Raw genomic sequence first — 7,204 nt, 5'->3', positions numbered from 1 at the left:
ATAGAGGTTGTGGACATAACGAATGCTATTGCGGTCACTGCGGGTATCGTGATTGTGATTTTTTTTTGAAATTTGCACAACTTAGTGTAAAATATAATAATTATAATTATAATTATAAAAAGTCACTTTTAATGAGTTTTAGAGTGTTTTCTAACAGTTATGAACCTTTATTAGTATGAGAATATAATTTTTTCAATCATTAATTATTTTTATATTTATTTACGAATTTTCTAAGAATATTATATTAACTAATAACAAAGTAAAAAAATAGGAAATATTAAAAATTCGTCATATTTAATAAGTTTGAAAGATTTTATAGATAAAATAATTAAAAATTCATACATGAGATAGGTCTTCAACATTTCTTTACAGCTTTGAAGATTGTGAAGATATCAAAACATTCTATGACGCAAAAGGAAAAAAAGGAATAGATAAATGTATAGATTTTCATTAATTATTCCTAGTTCCTACCACTTATTCTCACTCTCATTCTACTTTCATATATAGTTTAACATGCTTCAATTCTTAATTATCTTTTCATGAAATATACTCCATTCATTTATCTAAAGATATATTTTAAATGTTTTAATATTATTAAAATTAAAAACATTAACAAAAGTTTTGTAACACCCCTAACCCATATCCGTTGCCGGAACAGAGTTACAGAGCATTACTGAAATTTACAAATCAAATACAGTAATTTCATATCATTTAACATTCATATCAGAAATCAATCATGTTCAATCATTTTGTCCCTTATGTGAGCCCTCAAGACCCAAAATATGCATTGGAAACAAGTCGGGACTAAACAAGTCCGTGTGGGCATTCAAAATAGGGTACATGGCCGTGTCCCAACCCGTGTCTGTACCCGTGTAACTCTCTGACTTAGGTCACACGGCCAAGTCACACGCCCGTGTGCTAGGCCGTGTGAACGTAGAAATTTGCATTAAATAGGTGTAGGGGTCACACGGCCAAGCCATATGCTCGTGTGCCAGGTCGTGTGAAAAATAATGAGCATTCTGTTTTGAATTTTAATGATGTAAGAGACACACGGCCAAAACACACGCCCATATGCTAGGCCGTGTGTCATACACAGCAGAGACACACGCTCGTGTCTCTGCCCGTGTGGACAAAATAAGGCCATGTCCAAGCCTTATTTCTCACCCAATTTGTCTTCCACTTACAATCACAATTTAACACTTTCACAAGCCAATTCAATACATTCAAATCAAGCCAAAACCAAGTTTAATACATGTTATAATATCCCATATGTCTAAGTATTTAATTTCCCCTAAATGACCCAAATCACATACAAGCATATCTTACCAATTATACTAACTCAAATCAATTAATAATGAACCTATATAATCTCCATCATTTAACCAATTCAAAAATTCATCAAACACATCAAGACCATATATAAACACATCAAAACATGTCATTCATTAGCCATCCTAATGGCTAATTACAACCAAACATTACATTGTCATCATTGGTCATATTTAACCTATACTTGCCATTATAACAAAAATTAGTTTACTATATTTATACCGAAGAGTCCGAGTAATAGTGTGATGTAGCTCCAACCAGCTTCCAACCTTTACGAGCCATCGAGTACTATAAAACAGAGGAAATAAAATAGAATAAGCATTTAATGCTTAGTAAGTTCGTATAACGGGAAATTAACTTACCATTCATTTATATTTAAGGTAAACATGCAAAATTCATCCAAAGAAATTTGGCAATTAGCCTAATCACATATAATCTTAAAAAAAACATGTTAGTCATGTAATTCATGTGAATATCAAGAAACAAGGATGAGCTCATCATGCAACAATTTCCATATACATATGTTTTTCTGCATCACATATTTATATAACATATACATTTCCATAACAATTCATATCAAGTTCAGATTATCTCATGTCGGAACTTTGCCCGTTGAATTTATTTGAAATATCGATGGGACACACGGGTAGTACACACGAAGTGTACTAATCTATAATCCGTTAATTCATATTCGGGAGTGCTCATTAAAGCACATAATCAGGAACCCCTCTCTCAAGCCATATAAAAGGAAGCTCATGTGAGCCATGTAAGGGAAGCTTATCCGGGCTATATAACGGGAAGCTCATGAGAGTCATGATTAGGAAGCTCATGCGAGCCAATAACGAGTAGCTCAGAAGAGCCATTAATCAAGAAACTCCGGATAGCCATATATTGGGAAGTTCAAGCGAACCATATCGGGAAGCTCAAAAGAGCCTTAATTAGGAAGCTCACAAAGAGCCTTTATTCGGGAAACTCACGAAGAGCCATATATCTGGATGCTTATAAAAGCTGTGGTGTGTCTACAACACATACAGAATCACAACCAATCGGGATGCTACGAAGAGATATTATCGGGAAGCTCGCAAGACCATATAACGGGAAGCTAGAGAGAGCTAATATCGGGACGCTCTTTTGAGCTATGGTGTGCCCGTAACATATGCAGGACCACAACCAATAAGGGAACCTTGTATCCAATCGAATTTCATTTATTCAAACGAGACTTAATATTTGTCAGGCATTATCAGATATGTAATCAATTTCATGTACATGACAATTACACAATTCATATATATATCATTCAATACAAACTTATAAATATACATAATTTAGTTACACGAACTTACCTTGACAAGTGCTCGTGAATTGTAATCTACTAATCCGATACTATTTCTTTTCCTCGATCCAATTCTGTATTTGGTCTATCCAGATCTATACGAGTAAATTTACCTCATTTTAATATAATTCATACTCAATTCAATCCAATTCACATCTTAGGTAAAATTATATTTTGCCCCTATACTTTTATTTCATTACGATTTCATCCCTAGGCTCAGAAAATGAAATTCATACAATTTAATCCTTATTCCAAGCCTAGCCTATTTTTACATATAACATTTATAGCCCATGTAATTCATAAAATTTAGAATTTTTCCATGAAATTTACATTTTTACAATTTAGTCCCTAAATCACAATTTCACCAAAATTCACTTTACAAAAGTTGTTTATCTATCAACAACCTTTCATTTTCTACCATAAATTTCATAATTCATACATAATCATCCATGGAAAAACCCTAGTACTTTGATAACTTTGCAAATTAATCCCCGAGATAGCTAAATTAAGCTATTACGATCTCGAAAACATAAAAATTACTAAAAACGAGACAATATTACTTACCCAATTAAGCCAAGTAAGCTTTCTTGAGTTCTCTTCTCTTAGCTAGGGTTTCCATGTATTTTAATTTTAGGAAAGATGATAAATGATGATATTTTGTTTTATTTTATTATTTATCATCTTTATTTTTCATATTTCCAATTTTATCCTTTTCTTTTCTTAATTTTCCATGGATGAATCATCATACTTACCTACTAACCCCTCTTAATGGTCTATTTTCCATATAAGGACCTCCAATTTTGAATTCCATAGCTATTTGATACTTATAGCTACTAGAATTTAACTTTTGCATTTTATGCAATTTGGTCTTTTCCATCTAATTAAACATATAATCGGTAAAAAAATTTTGACGAAATTTTCATATAACATAATGTAGACCATGAAATAATATTAAAATAATTTTTCTTACAACCTTGAATTTGTGGCCCCGAAACCACTGTTCTGATTTCATTGAAAACGGGTTGTTACAACTCTTCTTTAAAAAAAACATACCTTACAAATAGTGGTAGTGGTACGATTTAGTTTTTACCAATTAGTGGAATGACAAGGAGGATCAGATCCTTCACCTTCACTTTGAGAGAGTTTTTGATTTGATTCACTTGGCCTTTGGCCAAAAATATATCCAAAAAAAGTAACATTTTTACCTTGGTTTTCATATAATTAATATGGAGGATATATTTGATGAGGAGGATACATGAGAGGTGGAGGTGGGTGATACATTGGTGGTGGAGGATGCATTTGAGGCTGATATGGCACACCATAATTAGGAAATGGTGGATAATAACCATATGGTTATGAATAACCATGTAAAGGTTGAAAATATGAAAGTTATTTTGGCGGATAAAAACCTTGAGTGCTAGTAGATGAATCATTATACCTAAGGTTACTAAAACTCGATCTCCTACCAGATGAAGAGCCTACAAAAGTATGCTTCTTGCCTTTTCTTTTTGATGGAGCTCTAGGTTTACTTCTATCTCTTCTAGGTTCAGGAAACATATTTCCATCAAATTTTGATCTATCACGGAAATTTCCACTAGTGGTACCAACCCCATATTCTCATTCATACCGATTAGAAGACTTAATTTCACCTCTATCACCACTAAGTCCATCATCGTCATCAATTGTACTTAAACCACCACCATTGTGTCCATCACCAATCTGACTTGGCGTTGCACTAGAACTTGAATGAGACAAATTTTGTTGTTGAAATTTATCAACATTCATGTCATCATCAGAGGTATCCACATGCAACACACCAACATTTTCACCATCTAACAATGAATTCTCTTTCTCTTGAAATCATTCTGATAGTGGATCAACATCTTCAAATATATGATCAAGGCTGATAGGATTAAAACCAACATTTAGATCATCAATGCTCATTCTTTTTTGATGCCTCATCTGAAGCCTCATATTATAGTAGGTAAACACTAGTTTCTCAAGTTTTTTATACTTCAACCTATTTCTTGCCTTAGTGTGAATATAACTAAATGTGCTCTAATTTCGTTCGCAATTTGATGCAGAAGTTGTTTGACGACTAAGCACTTTAATAGCTAATTTTTGTAACTCAAGAATACATGTGCTGTATATTATCCACCACTCAGTTGCATAATATTATTTAAATTTCAAAATAACTTCAAAATGTACAATATAATTAAATAATTTAATTAACTACTTACCCAAATTCATTTGCTTCCAAGCTCTTTGTGCTTGTAGAGTATCGAATGTCTCATGTTTATCTCTAAATAGTAACAACTGCATAAATAAAAAAATAGAGTAAAAATGAAAAAAAATAATAATTCCATTTCAAATTATGTAACTAAGTTAAAAATAATAGTACTTGAATCTAACCTAATTAATCATTTTGACTTGAGTATCAAGAGAAGGTTCTAATCTTTCAATTATTGATCTTGTACCTTCTAATGTTTCTATTAGTACATTCTCAGAATGTTCCACCCCAAATTGAAATTGAGGATTGAGAAAATAACCGAAGCATAATTTATAAGAATATCATCAAATAATAATCTAAAGCTTAATAAAATATAAAAATAGTTCTTAATTATATGAAACATTTTATCTTACCAGCTGAATGCAAGTCAGAATGCATAAAATTCCATTTATTGTCAATAATATTTTCGTACTCGGTGAAATATCGACAATCTTGTTGAATTGCTCGTTTAGCTCTATCAACAGCCTCATAAATAAAGCCCATTGTTGGTTTTTCATCAACATCCACAATTCACAATACTTTTACTAAGGGCTCATAAATTTTTATTAAGTCATTGACTTTTTTTCCAACAATCTTTTCCCAAACAATTTTTTTGGCTTCATAAACAGACCTTGACTTTTGTTGTCCCCATTTTGATTATTTAAATTCTTATATATTCATAAGATAAATTTTAAAAAAATATAATTTAAATTATCTGGAACTAATAAAATCATCAAAGGTTGCTATATTTAAGTAATTATATTAACTAATTATAAAATACTGACATTTGAATTAAACATTTCTCTTAGACCTTGCTTTTGCCTTGTTATCTCTTCAAGTTGAACGAAATGAGTTGCAAATCGAGTAAAAGCGGGTCGAAGTATTTGCTTCCCTTGTATATACTTCTTCATCAAATCAACAGTCCAAATGTGATTGTTTATAAAGCAAGTCACTTTCTTTGCCTCATCTAACATTTTTGCTACACTGGGCTTTTTCTCAATATCTTCAAGGCAAAAATCTATACAGTGAGCTACACATGAGGTCCAATATAGATGCTTTCTTTTCAACATTAATTTTTTTTCTAACGACTTTTATTGTTGCCTCATTATTAGTCACTATTTAGACAATATAACTTTCTCCAATTTATTCTACAACTGAACCTAACAATCTGTAGTAGAATTCAGCATATCTACCATGAACACTCGAGACATCCACATATTTCCAAAAAATGGTTCCTTTACTGCAATAAAAATATAAATTAATGATGTGCACTTGATTCAGATTGTTAGTCCAACCATCACACATTAGAGTTGCACCCAATTCTTTCCAATGAGTCTTTAGTCCATTTACCCAATCACAAACTCGTTGATACGTTGAATCCAAATACACATCTAGAACCTAATAAGGTGTTGGAAGCTTTACATCTTCTCCAACTTCTATTGACACTTGAATTAAGTTATACAACCATGTAGAGCTTGCTAATTAAAATGGAATTCGTTCATATATTAAAAATTTAGATATCGCTTCACCTATCTTCCTATGTAAAGTCTTTAAAAAAGAGTCACTGATCTTTGGTTGCTTTGAGCTTTTGCTTCTCGCCAATTTAGGTATAGCTCCCTTTAAGGTAAACTCAGAATCACTTGGGATGGATTTACTTGTTCTTTCTCTATAATATTCTCCAACTGATCCATGAGAAGATCGCCCCTTTTTCATAAATGTTAATCCAACCACTAGTACTTCGTTTGAATTCTTCCCTTCTATGCCACTCGTGTTGTGATTGAATACTTTCTCGAGTTGCTTGCATTCTAGCAGAAACCTCATCAATGAATTCCTCGTGTTCATCCTCCTCTCTTCTTAATTGGGATAAGAATTAATCTGTTCTCCTCTTTTTGTCTATTTTTTTGTGTTGCTTTCTTTCAGTATATTCATCAAACTTTCTCTAATGACACCTGTTAATAAAATAAAAATAATTCACACTTTATTATTATCAAATATGTATAATCTTTATTGATAAATTTACAATAACATTTAATAATAATAAAGTATCACATACCAATAACATTAGGGCATGGTGCAACATTACTGGCTTTATGAGCAACGTGCTCTTTAAATCGTGTTATTCCTCATTTCACAAATTTACCACAAAGTTTATATATGACATTTTCTTTCGTATTTGGCACTGGAGTTCCAAAGTGCCAACCTATATCATTACTTGGTGCACCCTCCAATCCTTTAGTCGGGAACTCTTTACGTGGTGGCCTGATTTATTTTTA

Source organism: Gossypium hirsutum, chromosome D13, assembly GCF_007990345.1.
Source record: "Gossypium hirsutum isolate 1008001.06 chromosome D13, Gossypium_hirsutum_v2.1, whole genome shotgun sequence".
NCBI lineage: Eukaryota > Viridiplantae > Streptophyta > Magnoliopsida > Malvales > Malvaceae > Gossypium > Gossypium hirsutum.
The sequence above is the reverse complement of the archived record's forward strand: the minus strand, read 5'-3'. Positions refer to the sequence as shown.